At 37.6% G+C, this 19,072-nt stretch overlaps 1 protein-coding gene across 1 annotated transcript in view; it reads right to left on the bottom strand.

Moving 5' to 3' along the window:
- Positions 1–2,310: 2,310 nt before the first annotated feature.
- Positions 2,311–19,072, bottom strand: part of LOC110211618 (uncharacterized) — a 41,304-nt gene continuing 24,542 nt past the window's right edge. The window contains exon 2 of the mRNA XM_078146157.1: positions 2,311–2,620. The gene's annotated coding sequence lies outside the window, so the exon portion shown is untranslated. The remainder of the gene's footprint in view (positions 2,621–19,072) is intronic.

Below are 19,072 nucleotides of genomic sequence, written 5' to 3'. Positions count from 1 at the left end.
AATCAGGCAACCTATTTCTCGTTAAATCTATGACTGCACTATACATGTTAAACAGCTTGGTACTTAAAACAAAAACAAACTAGAAACCATAATAATGATGTAAATTCATGGGTCCCTCCTCTTGACCAGTGGATGTCATAATTAAGTGACTGGGAGACAGAAAACAGGAGAAGAAATGGAAGAATAACAAGAAAAATGAATACTCCCAAAGCACTTGCTTTTGAAAAAATAACTAAGTAGACTTACAATATGAAGAATAGGAGAAAATAGAATGTTATCTCGTTTCCCCAATAAGCATTAATCCAATGTTTTAAAGTATTTAAAATTTTATACAACCTATTCCTAGTAGCCTCAGTTTCTATCATTTTTGCTCTCCTTCTATATCTGGTAGTTTAAAAGATTCTTATGTTCTGTTGTTGTTCAACTCTTTGTGACTCCATTTAGGGTTTTCTTGGTAAAGATATTGGAGTGGTTTGCCACTTCCCTCCCCAGCTCATTTTACAAATGAAGAAACTGAGGCAAAAAGTATTAAGTGACTTGCTCAAGGTCATACCGTTAGTGAGTGTCTGAAGGATGCTTATTTTTCCAAGAAATCTCCAAATGCAGTCACAAAGAGTTGGACAAGACTGAACAACAACAAATAGGTAATTCACTCTAATTAAATTACTGGCATTTTATGTGCAAAGGAACATTAGACACTTTTGTCAATTTCAGTGAATCAAATTTATATCTGTGTGCCTGTCTTTGTGTTTTACTTATTGCCCAACTTATGTTGCCAAGGGGGGGAATATGAAGCTTCTTCTCCCCCCAGGTTTTCTTGCACTGGACACTAGCCTCATTTTTTGCAATCTCTTCCCCTTTGGCAAGATTTGTGTGACAGATTAGATATAAGTACAAAATTAGATTTAAAAATCTCATGAACATACATATCACAACCCCTGGCCTTAGTTAGAAAGCATGCACCAGCAAGGAAATCAGCTTTCAAACTTATATCAAGTGTTACAAAGAGAGTCAAGCTTGTATGAAACGAGTGAGGCAGTGAGAATTAAGTGGATGGATCCAAGAGTATAAGATTCACAATGACTATATAATAAAGTAACTGCTAACACTCAAACCCAGTCCAACTATGATTGATTCTGGTGAACAATTTTGTTCTGGAAAACTGATAAGGAAAGGTAGGGACTATCTAGAACACAATATACACTGCCAGGTGTGGATACTGTGTCCACTGGCACTGTTTAAATTGTTGTGTTTTGGGTTCGTTACACGAAAGGAATTACTGGAGGAGGATACAGAGAAACAAAAGGCAACAGCAAAACTTTTTTTAGTAGAGACTTCTTATTAAATATTAAGTATCTATGCTGTACTTGTTGACCCATAAATAACTGACTGTATTAATACTGAGTATAATTATTTTTCATTTGTAGTTGAGTAGCAATGAGCTCTCTTGAGGCATCTCTACATTCCGTCTGGTATTCTCCAATTCATCAAGGCTTGCTCCAATTCATCAAGGCTTGCTCTTGGATGAACTAGAAAAACCTCCCAGGTATCTTGGAAACAATACCTTGGCAACATGGCAGGTGACATAAAAGTTTTATCTTCATGGAAATGGGATGGGTGTGTATGTGTGTCCCACAGAGGTTAGGTGACTTGCCTGATATCACACAAGTGGTAGGTAGCAGACACAGGATTTGAAACAAGGTCATCTAAATCCACTGCCCCTTGCAGACTGGGTCATGGTGACTAGGACCTAGAACGAACGTTAAGGAGTTTGAACATTGCCTTATGGTCAGTTTTTCAACACAGGACTGACATGAAAAAAAAATGGTGTTTTAGGAAGATAATCCGGTGTCAATATGTTTATTGGAACTGGAGCCCTGCAGAATTCAAAAACAAGCTGTTAAGATGATCAATCAGAAAATAAGAGTTTAGAAAAGGGTGCCAGGCAGTAGGCTAAATTCTTTACAAATGTAGTAAGGATTGTCCCCAACATGTGGCATGGGAGCATCATGTGACTCAAAGGGAGGCAACATAGACATTTCTAGCCCCTTCTCCCCACCACACCCTTCTCCAAAGTAGACTTTTAATTCTGGCCAGAGGTCCCAATTCTGTTCTCTTGAGAAAGGAAGGGGGAGGATACCAAGCTAGTATTATATCTGTCCGCTCCCTTAAATGTTGTTAGTCTGGGGGATGAGGTTTTCAGGTTCAAGCTCACTTCTGATCATTATTATTGGGGGAAAGAGGACCCCAAGCTTTATGTCTAGAGCTTGATCTTTCCCCACCAAATACCAGAACCATGACGAACACATATAAAGAATAGCAAAGAAACTCTTTTATCCAAATCCCAGCAAAACAGAAATCAGAGGAAGTATACATAGGAGAATACATATAGTAGACAATAGTGGAAGTACTTTTTTTTTAATTGGGAATAAGCTAATTCAGTTCAACCGAGAGAGTCCCAAATCTTACCCAAGGGTGAGTTCCCCGAGGTCTCTAGTATAGCAAGCTGGGGATAGGAACATAATGGAGACTGTCAGTGATTCTCATGCTGGTTTCTTCTCAGAGTCTTTTCCTTTGAGTAATCTGACACAGGGTTGGCCTCTTCCATCTTCTCTCAAAGCTAGAAGCCAGAAATGCCCATAGTGACTCTAAGCTTGAAGTCAAAAAAGACTGGAGACCTCTCATTTCTCCACCAACTCTGCCTCACCTCTCATGCAGGTACATGATCTCTACCAATAAGGAGAAAGTCTCTTACCAATAGGCTTGGGGACTGGGTTACACAAATATCATCTCATTTGACATGTACTAGAAACCATGGCTTTTGTGTGCATGTAGCAAATTGAGCACTAAATCTTACTGCTTCTTATAAAATTTTTTTTCATATCCAAATATTCTTTTATATTCCCTCTCTGACCTCAGATACTTACTAGCTATATGTCTCTGGGCAAGTCACTTAACTGCTGTTTGCCTCAGTTTCCTCAACTGTAAAATGGGCAAAATAATAGCACCTACTTCACAGGGTTGTTGTGAGGATCAAATGAGATAAGATTTGTAAAGCACTTAGCATAGTGCCTGGTACATAGTAGGTGCTCTACAAATATGTATTTCCTTTCTCTTCCTTTAACTAAATGATGTCCCTCTAAAACCACAAGTTTCATCTAGGAGTCAAGGTATTAGCAATTTATTCATTCATTTCATCATTCATTCAGGTAGCCCTAGGACTATGAATCAGAATGAAGACAAATATCAGGCCAATAGGATCACAACCTGCAACTTTTGTTAACTTCAAATTTTTCCTGGGCTTGCTTCTTTTTAATAATTGCTTGGTTTTTAGCCAGTTAGCTCCCGAATTCTATGCCTGTGTTTTTTGCCTCCTGACCACTTCTTGCCTTGACTGTCATCAAATTTTTGCCTGCTCAGCTGCAACTGGGCTTGTTCCCACTCTTTTTATATTCCAATACAGACTGTTCGATTCTATTTGCTGCCTCTACCCTAGTGCCAGAATGAAACTAGGCAATCCATTCCTGATTCAATCTAGGTTTGTATTAAATCTTGAATAAAGTTTATGGGGGCAGCTAGGTGGCACAGTAGATAGAGCACTAGCCCTGGAGTTAGGAGGGCCTGAGTTCACACGTGACCTCAGACATATAACATTTACTGGCTGTGTGACACTGGGCAAGTCACTTAACCCCAACTGCCCAGTAAAAAAATAAAAAATAAAGTTTATAATATCACTCTATTCAAAGTACTATCATAATTTCTAAAAGGAAATACCATTGTAGATTTCTGCACTAGGATTATACAACTAGGTCCTGATTAATGTAAATAATGAATCCTATGATATGGTCACATTATTCAAATTTTCACTATTCAAAGTTATAATTTTATGTAAAAAATGGTAATTGGTTCCAACTCAATGGAAATATGCAATGATGTTTTAAAAATTAGTTTATGTTTATTAATGTAATAATGAAGGATGAGAAAAATATATTTCTGATTCAAGTTTATTATAAAGTAAGTCACAGAAAGCAATTTTTTTAAATTAAGAAATTACTGAATATCATGTTAAAGATAAGCTTACCCTGACAATATGGTGGAAACATTATTTTCATTTAAAATATTTTAGCAGCAAAGACTGAGCTGTCTTCTCTTTCTTTAAATCTGTATACATACACTGGTAAGTGCAAAGATCTCAGAACATTTGCAAGCTCACATTCACAACGAACAAGGTATAGTTGGATGACCTGGGACATTATCTAAAATTAGTAATACTTTAAACATGATATTGTTATTCTTGTGATATCTTTCAATAGCTGAGCTAAAATAACTTGAAAACCAGTCTTTGAAAACCCATGCATTCTTATTTGACCACAAAATAACTGGAAGCAATCAATGGTTGCAGTCTCTCAGAGTAAGAGGATTTCAAGATCAATGAAGAAGCATTTGGCTCAGTGGATGGAGTGCCAGGCCTGTAGTCAGGAAGACCTGAGTACAAATGTGGCCTTAGACTAGCTGTGTGACCCTGGGAAAGTCACTTAGCCTTGTTTGCCTCAGCTTCTTTATCTGTCAAATGAGCTATAGAAGGAAATTACAAACTACTCCAGTATCATTGCCAAGAAAACCCCAAATGGGGTCACCGAGTTGGACACAACTGAAAAAATGACTAAACAACACAAGAAGCATTGACTTTCACTCAAAATCTCCTTCTAAATTATTTCCCAACATTAGGTGATCCTTAGACATTTTAAATACTATTTTCTTTCTTAGAAATTAAGTTCTAGTAGGCATCTTTCTCTAGAATAAGCTGATTTCATCCAAATTAATTTTATCAGTGTATCCACCTGCTTTATTTCCTTTAAAACATCAGAATATTTAACTGCTACATCCTCCTCTGTGCTGTCTGCCTCTCCAATAATTTTGGGTTTTTTTGCTTTTTGGTGAGGCAGTCGGGGTTAAGTGACTTGCCCAGGGTCACACAGCTAGTAAGCTGTCAAGCGTCTGAGGCTGATTTTAAACTCACGTCCTCCTGACTCCAAGGCCAGAGTGCTATCCACTGCGCCACTTAGCTACCCCTCTCTCCAGTAATTTTAACATGTGATTGAACTCAATTTTTAACGTGATCAAACTAACCAATGCTTGCAGTAAAAGTTTCTTCACTATTCACTTCATTTCCCCGTTTCATTGCCTTAAATTAATTTGAAGTTTTTGTCTGAATGGCTGCTTTGTTAAGAGGAATACATTTTTATTTGCAATCTTCAATCCATACAGCTAAAAGATGCTTTATTTCTACCACTGAAACATTTCTATTTTTTGAAGTTGATGCAATGACAGGAAAGTGTAGACTGATGAGATAGAGGCATGTTAAAACCCTCAAATGACTTGCACACATTCAATTAACTGAATTTTGGGATTGCATTAAATGTGACTTATCATTCACACTAAGTTGACTTCCATAGTATTCAAACTTGTATTAATCATAACTTAGCTATTATCCACATATAGATAGTAGATTGATTCCTTATTTTCTTCTATAGATCTCTTGCTTCTCCCCCTAGGAGCTTTGGTTGTCCAGTCCAATTAGAACAATAACTAGGCTTAGTGAGGAATTGGACACAGCCCCTGTTAATCACAGATCCTAGGCCAGCTTAGCCAATCTCCTCTCCCTTAAAAATGACTTTAATAAAGTCCACTGACTCCTGATCAGCTACAGAATCAACTATAGAATCCTCTGTTTTGGTTTTCATAAGCCCTTCATAACTTCACCTCTTTCTACTTTCTAGTCTTCTCATACCTTTCTCCTCTGCATGTATGCCTTCTTGTTTGCATTTCCTTGTACAAGACACTCCATCTTCTGACTCTGAGTATGTGCATTGGCTGTCCCCCATTCCTAGAATATTCTTTCTCATTGCCACCTCCGAGCTTCCCTAGATCCTTAAAGTCTCAGCTAAAAGCCCACATTCTGCAAGAAACTTTTCCTCTTCAATGCTAGTGCCTTCAATCTGAGATTAGCTTCAATTTATTCCGCGTGTATCTTGTTTATACATAATTGTTTGCATGCTATCTTTCCCATTAGACTGAGTTTCTTGAGAACAGGGACAGTGTTTTGCCCTTTTCTGTATCCTCAGAGCTTATCACAGTGCCTGGTACACAATAGTTACTTAATAAATGCTTGTTGACATGACATTAAGATAAATGCTTCTTAATTCAAGACTACATTTTCACTCAATGCCGACACTAGAAATTACCATGATCATCCTCCTCCTGAAAGACAGGAAACATATTGCCTTATTCTCTATGTCCCTGGAGTAGTAATCCTCTCTTGAATCTATAGCTGACTCTATTTTCTTTTTTTTTTTTTCTATTCTCTATTCTCTTTTCTGATAACAAGAATCAAAATTTCTTGGGGTTGTCTTGACTTCCTGGGCCTACTACCAGATGGATGCAGGGTCTGCAAATGTGTAAGTAACTCCACTGAAAGACATCATGAAGCAAAGATGAAAAGAGAGAAATCTTCTCCCCCTACCTCTAGCACTGCTGCCTTCTAGTAAAAAGTACAAGGAGAAGGTAAAGAATGATCTCCTACCAAGAGTTAGGCTCCTTCTCTATAGCCAAGTGTCTTCTCTGCTGCCACAGATCTCTCCTACCTCTACTATGTGTCTGGTTAGTATATCCCTTCTAGGGGTATGATCTATTCCTTACTGGACAGCAACTAGCTGATCTCTAATTCTATTGAGGAAAACTTCACATGTTGTAATTTAACAGCGTAGACCAAGTTTTGCATGTCATTTAACAAATCAAAATTGTGTTGTCACTGTAATTGTCTCTTCTGTGATTTCATCACCTTGACTGGGGGAAAATCAATTGAATATGAGTGTCCTGACCAACTCCTCCCAACAAACATATATACAAAATCTTTCTGTTTCCTCAACAATTAAAAGAGATAACAAGCCATCTTCAAATTAGAAAATTGTTATTCGTTTCTTTACCTCTGTGCCTATCCCTTGCCCACTTGGCAAGAGATGGAGAGCAACATGGTAACTGGAGGACTCAGAGAGTAGGAGCAGCAATGTCATACATAAGGTGGAAACTGAGTTGACTTTAGACAAAATTGAGAAATAGGTAAAGTTTGTCACTCATATCTCCATTTCTCCCTTTTGCACTTCTCATTCCCCATCTCTAGGTGTCTCACATGCTCATGGTGACCAATTTCTTCCTGTCATCGCTGGAGAAAAGCAACTGACCTATTCATTTTTACTAAGGTGCTATACAATTGAATTGCAGTAAATAAAAGTAAAATAAATTATTGGCTCAAGTCCCAAAAATGAACTTTTCCATACTTAATGTGTGGCTGAATGTGTGACCCCTCTCAAGAATATTTACCTACAAAAAAAAAGAATCCTAGAGAGAGTAGGAAAACTGTATTGACATCAAAGGATATAGTTTTTGGGGGTAGGAGAACTCCCCATTCCCCTCAAGTCACTCCACATAGTTCTACCCCATTCAGGCATAAAGTTGGTCCTGTTTGGCCAATCCATTGAGGTAATTGTTAAAAGTGACAACATTGAGCAAAAACAACATATTTAGTCCTTGACTGAATGTCTGAAATAGACCTTTGTGAAAAATGTAAGACTAGTCACCCAACCTTATAGAGACTGATTTGGTGCTTAAAGAAAGAAAATGAGCTTTAATTCTTAATGAAATCAACTTGTGTAATTTTATTTACTACTCTGTAGTACAGTACAGGTAGAAAGAATGAGAAGGCATTCTAGTTTGCTTCCAGTGACGTGAGATTCAAAAATCTGCTTAGTCAAACCATCACAGATGTCACTGAATATGAGAAATGAGTCATAAAATCTCCGTTTTCAATTCATGCCTAAATGCTGTGCTATCGGTTTTACATAATTAATACTCACATTTCTATTTTTCACTGTGGCAAAGTACATGGAAAATTTAAGTGCTGCAACTTTATGTTTCAAGATCTTATTGGGCATAGAAGTTAAGCTAAGGTTACAGAGATACAATCAGTTACCCGGTTTTACTTTAAAATACTGATACTTAGGTCATTTCATAGGCTCATAGATGAAATTATAGGTCATCTAGTCACATTATTTCATTTTATTTTACTTTTAGTTATTTATTTATTTTTGGTGAGGCAATCAGGGTTAAGTGACTTGCCCAGGGTCACACAACTAATGTGTATTATGTGCCTGAGGCTGGATTTGAACTCAGGTCCTCCTGACTTCAGGGCCGGTGATCTATCCACTGCGCCACCTAGCTGCCCCAACATTCTTTCATTTTAAAGATGAGGAAACTGTGGCTCAGAGTGGCTGTATGACTTGTCCAAAGTAAAAAAGTACTATCTGCTGTTGTAGTAGTAGTAGTAGGAATTGATGGGCAGCCCCTCAACTTCCAATTCTTTGACACCACAAAAAGAGCTGCTATAAATATTTTTGTACGTTTGGGTCCTTTTCCCTTTTTTATGATCTCTTTGGGATACAGACCTAGGAGTGGTATTGCTGTATCAAAGGGTATGCACAGTTTTATAGCCCTTTGGGCATAATTCCAAATTGTTCTCCAGAATGGTTGGATCAATTCACAACTCCACCAACAATGCATTAGTGTTCCAATTTTCCCACATCTTCTCCAACATTTATCATTTTCCTGTTTTGTCGTGTTAGCCAATCTGATAGGTTAGGTGATACCTCAGAGTTGTTTTAATTTGCATTTCTCTAATCAATAGTGATTTAGAGCATTTTTTCCATGACTATCAATAGCTTTAATTTCTTCATCTGAAAACTGCCTGTTCATATCTTTTGACTATTTATCAATTAGGAAATGACTTGTATTCTTATAGATTTGACTCAGTCCTCTATAGTGTCAGGTGATTTGAACTCAGACCTTCCTGACTCCAAGACTAGTGCTCCACCCACTGTACTATCTAGCTGCCTCAAGCTATCAAACACGCCATTTCTCTAAAAATACATTAGACAGCTTCTACATCTCATAGAAATTTTCTCCAATTATGTCAAAATAACATTTGGATTAGATAGATGTAAACTCTCTAATGTACACTAAGAAAAGATCGGGACTAAAAGTTTCAAGGTTGAATCTGGAATCAAAATGAACCAATGGATGAAGGCAATACCTATGAATACTTGGTCTTCTCCAGGCAAGATGCATAAATATATCAAGGAGAAAGCTGTGGTTGAGTATGTTAAGAGACTTACTGGAAGCATAAAATCAAAGCAAAAAGGGATGAACACATTTAATGTATTTTCGGAACTATAAAATGGATCATAAAAGATTGGGAAAGTGTTGTTTATTACTAATTATTTATTACTAATTATTACTAAGACCCAGGGTCCATCACCTTAAGGCAACTCTTAGGATGATTAACATTCCTTTTTCTTCTTGGTTCAACCCTCTAATTTGTAAATAATAACAATTTCATTTTACTTGTCTTCAATTAACATGCATTTATTTTCTCTCCCTCCCACCTACCCCAATTGAAAGAAGAAAAATGAAATCCTTATAACAAATTCCTGCATTGTCCACATCCAAAAATGTAATTCTCATTCTATATTTTAAGTCATCACCTCTCTGTGAGAAGAAAGGTAAAAGGCTTATCATGAGTCCTCTGAATTAGTGACTACATTAATTAGAGTTCTTAAGTCTTTACAAATTGCTTGCCTTTTAAAATTTCCTTTCCAAAAAGGACTAATAATATTAACAAATATTCTTAGAGTGCATGATAAATTAATTCCATACATCCAGAAATACTATTGAAACAAGCACCCATAATTTCATTGAGCAACAGCCAAGACTGATAAAAGGTACACACTGCTGGATTTATCCATTGCAATCAAAAGTAGGTTACCTCTAAATGTATGAAACAGCTAAGATCCGCAAGTGACAGCCACATTATTTCAGCCAAAAATTTATTGACAAAGAAACGTAGAATTAGTGACTCTTAAGCTGATTTTGTTTCTGGAAACAAAGGGGTTTATAATGACAATTTAGGATCAGGTCATTGTCATAAATTGCAGAAGAGTTATCCTTAAAGAATCCAGACTTAGTGGTCAGTCTAAAACATGCAAAGAAGTGGTAGAAACTGCAATGCAGAACTTCAGACTGTAAAAAAGAAATAGCTCCTATTCAAAACCTAGCAAGTCATGACCTGGTTGCTAAAATTATGCATCAAAAACTTACTGTCTTTCATGGACTAATAGCTGACAAATTCCCACACTACAAATACAGACCTAAAACCATCTTTGAAAACTCAACTAATAAAATCTACTGGAAATGTTGGCCACAATTACTCTGGAATAATATCAATCCATAAAAACTTAAAACTAATTTTTCATAGATGTTGTCATAATCTCCAAGCTACATAGAAGTGAGGAAACTTTCAAATCCCGAGACCTAGAACAAGAAATTAAAATCATGTGAGAACAGAATGAAGTATTTGTCATCCCTGCCGTCCTTTCTACTACTAGAATTGTACCAAGGATGCTTTCAGTGAACCTACAAAGGATGATCTTACATTCAAATGTTTTTATTCAACTACAAAAAAAAAGTTTTATCTGCTTTTGCAATAATCTATAAAATATGAAGTAAAAAAAAATAGCAGGATAGCAACTTTTCCCTGGATCATTTTTCTCAGAATTCCATTGAAAAGATGAAAACAAGATGATGATGTTGATGACAATGATGATTTTGATTATGATAATGATAATGATGATGATGATATAATAATCATTAACAACAACTGATATCTGCACAAAGTTTTAAGATTTCCAAAACACTTTATCTACATTATTATCACATTTGAACATCATACGAACTTACAAGAAGATAAGTTCTACAGTTCTTATTATCCTCCTTTTACAAATATGGAAACAAACTCAAAAAGTTTAAGTGATTTGCCCAAAGACATATAATTAAGTGTTAAGGGTGTATTCAAACCCATATCTTGCAAAGTCCAAATCTAGGACTCCACTCATTATCCATGAAGTGTCAGAGCCATATTGAAACTATGTCGTCTGACGTAGATAAGCAGTATTTATATAATGTCTTAAGGTTTGCAAAGCATTTTACAAATGTTATATTATTTGATCCTCACAACCCTGGTAGGTACGTGCTATTATTATCTCCATTTTATAGATGAGGATACTGAGGCAGACAGCAGTTAAGTGACTTGCACAGGGTCACATAGCTAGTAAGTGTCTGAAGAAAGGATATGTCTTCCTGATTCCAAGCCTGACACTCTATCCACTGCCCCACCTACCTGCCAAATCCAACATTCTTTCCACTGCAACATGCTGCCTCATTACCTTTCCCATTTTTAAGTAGACATACCTCATTTTCCTTGAAAAATTCTTTAAAAAATTACTAATTGCTCTGATGTAAGTGTCAATGCCTTAAATGCTTTAGCTTTAAAAATCTGAGCACCCTTTCAGCTCTAGCTCCATGTTCCTATGACACTTAGGAAAATAATAGATTTAAAATCTATTGTTTAGATATAGATATTTGTGTATGTATATAAAACACACTTATACATATAAATTATAAAAGCAATGACATGTAGTGCCATGGACTCTTCCAAATTTTCTAATAAAAATTATTTATTTATGTATGAGAATTGTTCATGGTGCCATTTTTAAAATGCCATCACTTGAATCTTCAGCTGCATCTCAGATCTATCTAGTATCTCCAGACTTACACTGATTGCCTATCCTATAACAGTTCTAAAGGTACCAACTAAAGATTAGCATGATTATTTTCCCTTATTTAACTTATGCATGTGGTACTTTGAAGAATGTCCACATCCTTGTACAATAGGGGGAAATATTCTGGGTATCCTATCCCTGGGGAGTTACCACAGTGGGACCGGAGGAGTGGCACATTACAAAACAAATCTTCAGTATCCAGTTCTCATTATCCAAATGATTCACTTAAAGGGGAAAAAAAGGTATTTTGAGAAGGTTTCGGAGAAGAAATTTATTTGCAAGTGGATAATGTATGAATTAGAAGGATTAGTGCAGAAAAGATGGAGATTCAAAAATTGAAATGGGAATTAGAGAAGTACAAAGATTTTTAAAATAGAAAAGGGGATGGAACGGCAGCCTAGAATTGAGTTTATGGCCCATCTATTTGTTTTGTTTTCTGAGAAAGGGAGGATAATTTTGGTCCATTATCATTGCAGAAGAGATGAGACTCATACCTAAATCTTTTCTACCCATTAACTGAAGGAGCTCTACCAATCACCTTGTTTTGCCAGGACAAAAAGTGGGTTTTCTTTCATTTTTTATTCATTTCCCATTTATATTTTATTCCAGTAAGGAAGATTCCAAAGACACAAAAGCAAAGCTTTCTTTAGTTTAAAATGTATTTTCTTTTAGAAATAGCAAATAAAACATGTTTTTCATGGAACCTATTTCTGATGTTGTTTTTATGAAGGCAGCCAGGCACAGTGCTCAGGAAGACCTGCCTTCAAATATAACCCTTAGACACTTTTAGCTGTGTGACCCCAGGCAAGTTACTGAACACATTAAACCAGTTTCATCTAGCTCTGACCAGATCAAATCAGTTTCATCCAGTTCTGACCAGTTCAAACTGATCTGACTAGTTGAAACCTAACCACTTTAATCCAATTCTGATCAGCTCAAACCAGTTTAGTCCCAATTCTGAACAACTGGTTCAAATTGGTTTAATCTAGTTCAGAGGAGCTAAAAACCAGTCCTGACCAGTGGTTTCAACCAGTTCAAACTGTACGCTACCACCTTCTGCCCCACACCTACTCTTGGGCTGGGCACTGAGAGCCGGTGGGAGCCCTATTCAGGCCCATGGTCTCAAGCACTGAAATGATGAGGAGGACTATGATGCTGTCAGGGACGCAAGTCCCGTCCCCTTGCCAGCCCAACTCCACACGGGAACGGGTTCTATCTCTAACTCTATCGCCATCCTCGCCCTCTCTGGCCCCACAGCGGAGCTTCTGGAGGCCCAGAGCACCGTGGCCCTGGGCAGCGACGACGCGCCCTACACTTGGTCACCGAGTACTGTCCTGTATCTGGGCGGGTGCTCATCCACCTGCTCAGCGTGGAAAGAATCGACAGCAGCAGCAGGAGCCGGGAGCCATGGGCTGCTGAGTCCGCTCCCCACTTGGTGCCACCGGGAAAGACGCTCTCTGGTCCCACAGAGCCTCAATCTTTAAAGAGGACTTCTTCAGCGGATTGTCCAGGATGACCTGCGCCGCTGGGCTGTGCAGAACCTGGAGCAGTACTGTTTGCTGGGCAGGGGAGAGCTGGAGCTGAGGTCCTTCCTACTCTGACAAAGAGGCCCTGCCTCACTCCTCCCTCCCTGCTGCTTTCTATTTTGTAGATGTTTAAACATGATTTGGTGTAGTTCAAAACGAAACATGACCTGTCCAAATGTATCTTTCGTTGATACTAATTTTCTGGGATTTAAAACAAGATTGGGCTCCAGGGTAATAATTGGAAGAGGGAAACAAAAGCTAAAGACTGTTTAAACCACTGTGCACAAGAGCTAACTTTGTATAGTAGTGAGAGAAATTATTTTTCTATTATGCTAATACCCAATTATTAAATTAGGATCCAGGCTTTTCCTTTATTTCCTCATTTAGGACTCAGCCCCAGTAGGGTATTCAGTCTGTCTCTGAAGGAAGTGGCTGATTGACGAGTAGTCCCTAACCTTCCCAGAGTAAGCTTCTTGATCTTGGACAAGAAGCCCAGCCAACTAGGAGATCTTATTTCTGTTTAGCGTGTAAACCAATTCTAATCTAGGTGAAATCTTGCCCCTGTCCTTGCACCCCTCCATTGGAGTTTAGGGTGACCCAATTTACTAAGGAGAAAATTAACCAGAGTGGTTTTGGAGGGGGCTGGATTCCCTCCTACAGATTGCTGGAGGTGGGTAAATCTCCTGATTAAGCCAAGTTCTCAGCAGGAGGAGTTAAATTAAATGTCAATGTATCAGGGTTGATTTCTCCTGTCAGAGGAATTTCTCCTTTTACAGAGGAATAAAAAGCATTCAGTGTCTTCATCATTTTGTCTTTGGTTAGCAAGATAAACCACTGACCATCAATTTATTGATTATTAGTTAATTAATAAATTACTAATTACCCAGAAATTCTGTGTCTTGGTTTTTTCATTCATCACTATAGCAAGAATACTGATCTTGGAGTTAGAAGGGGACTGCCACTTAATATCTGTTGTTGTTGGCCAATGGAAACCAATTAAGTTCCTTCCTCAGTCTTAGTTTTGTCATTTGATAATCTCTGCCTTGCCTACTCAAGTAGGATGGGGGGGGGAGTGGGATTATGAAGACTGAATGGAATTATGGATGTCAAAGTGTTTGTAAACTATGTGTTTGTCTTTGTAAATTATGTAGTGCTTTGTAAGCTATAAGGATATGATTTTATAGTATTAGTATGTTTTTCCTGTACTGTTTGTAAACAGTTTACAATTAAAGAGGAATGGAGAATGGGCTAACTTGCCTTGGGAAACTGATCAATTCCTTTAATGATCCCAAATTGCTCGTTGAAACAAAGGGCTGCCTTTGTAATACCAACATTATCCCAGTGTTATTGAATGTATCACACAAAGGGCCAACAGAGGGGCATGTGGTGTGTGTGAACAGACTACAACATATAATAGAAATGTTGTCATCATGGAAAAATAATTAGGTGGCTCTGTGGATAGAGCACCAGAACTGGAGTCAAGAAAGACCTAAGTTCAAATCCAGCCTCAGTATTTACTACCTGTGTAATCCTGTGCAAGTCACTTAACCTCTGTTTGCCTCAGTTTCCTCATCTGTAAAATGGGGATAATAATAGCACAAAGGTTGTTGTGAGGATCAAATGAGAAGTTAATTGCGAAGTGCTCAACATAGTGTCTGGCACATAATATGGACTATGTAAATGTTTTTTCAGTCATTCAACCGTGTCCAACTCTTTGTGACCCCAAGGACCATACTGTCCATGGAGTTTTCTTGGCAAAGGTACTGGAGTGGTCTGCTATTACCTTCTCCAGAAAATGTAAGTGTTAGCTATTGTCATTACTAGATGGACTAGTCATATGGCAAAAGAAAGTAGATGGCCTGTATGCTCCACTGGCATCTTTGTGATTCCAGGAGAAAGCAGGGAAGGCTTCTAGCATGAACGGGTTGTAATCTGTATCCTTGGATGGAATAACCACATCAAGGAGATCATAATTCCATTTGAGAATTTGAGAGTGGAACCTAAAGTAAAAACTAACTTGTCCTATGTGGACTTTTTTTTCTTCCTTTCATCTATGAGGCATGGAGTGTCAGCAGTGGCCCCAAAAGCAGAATGGATTTTTTTTTTAGATAATCCTATTCTCCCAAGCTGTGCTTCTTTTCTTCCTCCTGCTGTTCCCAAACTAGGGCAAATACTTGTGTTGTAGGCCTAACTTCTTATCCATTTAATGAGAAATTGATCCTGTTCTTAGGGCTTTAACTAGCAAATTGCTTATTCACCTACTGTTTTTAAAAATTCAGATGTTTATCCTCTTGTTCATGTACCTTTCAATTCCATTTTCTCTAAGAAGGTCAAATCTTGCATAACCATCTGTTTCTATGAGTGGAACCATTCCATTTAAGCTGGAAAGATATTTCTGCAACTGAGAAAATGAGCCATTCTTCTCATTTTTAGTGTACCCTGATATGACAGAAAATTTATTGTGAAATTAAATGTAGACTCACAGATGTGTTTATTAGGGGGAAGGAGAAGGGAAGGAAACAAGCATTTATTAAGTACCTACTATGTGCCAAACACTATGCTAAGCTCTTTAAAAATATGATCTCGTTTGGTCCTCACAACAGTCCTGGGAGGTAGGTGAGCTGTTAAGTGACTTGCATAAAGACAGATTATTTCCCTGGAAAAAGAAAACTGGATTTGATTCTGTACAGAAAAATCTAGGGCCTTGTCCATCATTTCATAATTACAGCTTAATCGTTTGTAAAATAATTTGTAAATGATCATCTTTAATTGTCCAGGAAGATTGCTTTAGAAAATTATAATACAATTATTTAACATCCATCATCTAACACTAGGGAACTTAAAACTTTATAGCCATGTGATGGCAGTTATAATTGTTCCAAAGTAATCTGTGGAAGATCACAGGTGCTGCAGAGCTCCCTCTCCACGATTATGGAATGAGTCAGTAATAGTGCAAGAAAATTTACATCACCCTTCTACTCCCTGGTTTCAAGGTCAGGTTCAGCTTTCTGCATAGCTTTCTATTTCTTCTAAAATATCATTCCTGTTTACATATAGGGCAATATTTTAAATATAGCCAGCTTCATGTGAAAAAGTGAAAAAACAAAGCAAGATATAAAAAACTATTATGCTTTCCTAGGTAAAAGAAAAATAAGTTTGTGATAGGGAGCAATCAGTAGACTATGTTGTCCTTAATTATTTGATATTTCATTTTAAAGATTAAAAGCTAATCAATGGGTTTGGAATAGTAAAGTAATTGAAATGTGGGATTCTTGGACTATGTCTGCAGCCAATTTAATTAGAATGGATTGAAGTGAATGTATTATGTGACATTAAAGAAGCAATTAGCTCTAGCATCTGAAAATATAACAAAAGATAAACAAAACCATGCAACCTAGAAAGGTAAGGAAACAAAGGAATGGAGATAGATGTTAGGTTACTTGCCCAGCGTCACACAACTAATAAGTGCCTGCGGGTGGATTTGAACTCACATCTTCCTGAGTCCAGGTCCACACTCTATCCACTGTGCCAACTAGCTGACTCTATTTTGACAGATGTCTTGATAATCATTTCAAAAGGTCTTTCAACTAAAAAAAGATGGGGGAGTTAGAAAAATATTGCCTAATTATATACCCAAAGTTAGCTACTATAGAGATTAGCCACAAAAAAGGGGGAAAAAATAGTAGCAAAGATACTCAGACATTCATAGGAGGAAAAAAAAAATTCAAAAAAGGATCCAGTAAGAATAAATGGATCTTTCTTAAATATGATTGAAGTGTCTATCTAAAACCAATTGCTGGCATTATATGTAATGGGGATAAATTAGGGACCTTTCCAAAGAGCTTAGGGGTAATGGGAAGATGTCCATTTTCACCATTTGTTATTGTTGTTCAGTCTGACTCTTCATGACTCCATAGACCATATCATGCCAATACTGTCCCTGAGGTTTTCTTGGAAAAGACATTGGAGTGGTTTGTCATTTCCTTCTCCAATGGATTAAGAGAAACAGAGGTTAAGTGATTTGTCCAGGGTCACACAGCTAGTAAGTGTCTGAAGCTAGACTTGAACTCAAGTTTTCCTGACTCCAGGCCCAGCATTCTAACTACTGAACCGTTTTCTAGCTGCCCCATTTTCACCATTACTATTTGATAAAATACTAAAAATGCTAGCTATAGCAAAGAAGCAAGAAAAAAATTCAGGGAATAAGCACAGGCAAAGCAGAAATAAAAGTATTACTTTTTGCAGATGATATGATTTACTTAGAGAATGCTAGTCACCTGAAAAATTAATTGAAACAATTAATAGAACAAATTTGCAGGATGTAAAATAAACACAAATAAATCGTCAGCATTTCTGTATATTAGCAAAAAAAAAACTCAGCAGGAAGAGTCAGAAAGAGAAATTCTATTTAAGTAACTATAGAATGTATAAAATATTTGAAACACTACTTGCCAGCACATACACAGAAACTATATGGATTCAACTAGAAAACACTCTACACAAATGAAGCTCCACATAATTGAAGACCTTTTCGTTTTTCAAGGATAGGCTCGGCCAATATAACAAAAATGACAATGCTACCTAAATTAATTTCCTTGGTTGGTGCTATACCAATGAATCTACCAAAGGATTACTTTACATAGCTAAAAATAAAATGAAAACAAAATTCATCTAGAAGAACAAAATGTCAAGAATCTCGGGGAGGGGAGGGGAGAGAATTTTAAAAAGTAGTAAGGAAGGGACCCTAGGAGTACCAGATCTCAAACTGTACCACAAAGCAGTGATCATCAAAACAATATGATGCTGGCTATGAAAGAGAGAAGTCAATCAGTGGAACACATTAGGCACACAATAAACAAAAGCCCACAAGTACAGTAGCCTGTTTTGTAATGTCTTGAATCTGGACCATGCTCTGAGGGCCAGGCCTGTTACATTTTGCCCTGCACAGGGTTCTCTGTTCCTCTGCCATCAGCTCAAGCCCCCTCAACGGTCTGTATTCCCCTCTCACAATTGTTGAGAAGTCCAGTGACCAGCATCCCAATTCCATTTCACCACTTGACAGTGGATTAGTTTTTATAAAGGGGTATTTACTTCAAAAATATAACAAGAACAAATGTACAAACATTTTCCCCCAACATCCTCCTATACCATCTCAGCCTTGAGCCTGGCTAATTAGCGTCACAACTTAGTTCAGTTCGTATAATCGCATTAGTCCCATGAAATTCAAGTTCTCTGGCGAAAAGTCCTAGGATCCTTACTCTTCAGGGTCTTACTGCTGGGCAGGCTAAAACACCTGCCTTAAATTCCTGGATTCCTAGATCCTTGTGCTTCAAGCACTCAGACAGCTTTGGAGACTGCATTCCTTATACCTAGAATGGCAAAAAAATGAAAGAAAAGACCAAATACACAGGCCCCTTTCTCAAGGTCATATAGGCTTCACCGGGAACTAGAGGGAGCCCACAGGCCTTGGCTCTCTCCCCTTACCACACCTTCTCTCTCATGTGCAAATGCCATAAAAACTTTGACAGGTACTGAGTCAGTCCATTTTAAAGACACCCATTTTCAGCTAAACAGCCAATGAAAAAAGGCTAGGCCAACACAGAATGACCATACATGCTCCAGTCCACTAGCCTCTTGGAAGGAGGTCCCTAGCATCTTCCATGTGGATGACACTATCTTTGATTGTGTAGGCATGGGCCAGAGGCTATTCCAATTTGATAAATGCAAAGATACCAGATATTGGGGTAAGAACTCAGTGTTTTTCCATAAATGCCAGGAAAACTGGAGTGCAATGTGGCATAAACTAATCAGAGATGA

The sequence above is a fragment of the Phascolarctos cinereus genome, unplaced genomic scaffold (assembly GCF_003287225.1).
Source record: "Phascolarctos cinereus isolate Bilbo 61053 unplaced genomic scaffold, phaCin_HiC Scaffold_726;HRSCAF=1367, whole genome shotgun sequence".
NCBI classification, from domain to species: Eukaryota; Metazoa; Chordata; class Mammalia; order Diprotodontia; family Phascolarctidae; genus Phascolarctos; species Phascolarctos cinereus.
The sequence above is the reverse complement of the archived record's forward strand: the minus strand, read 5'-3'. Positions and strand labels throughout refer to the sequence as shown.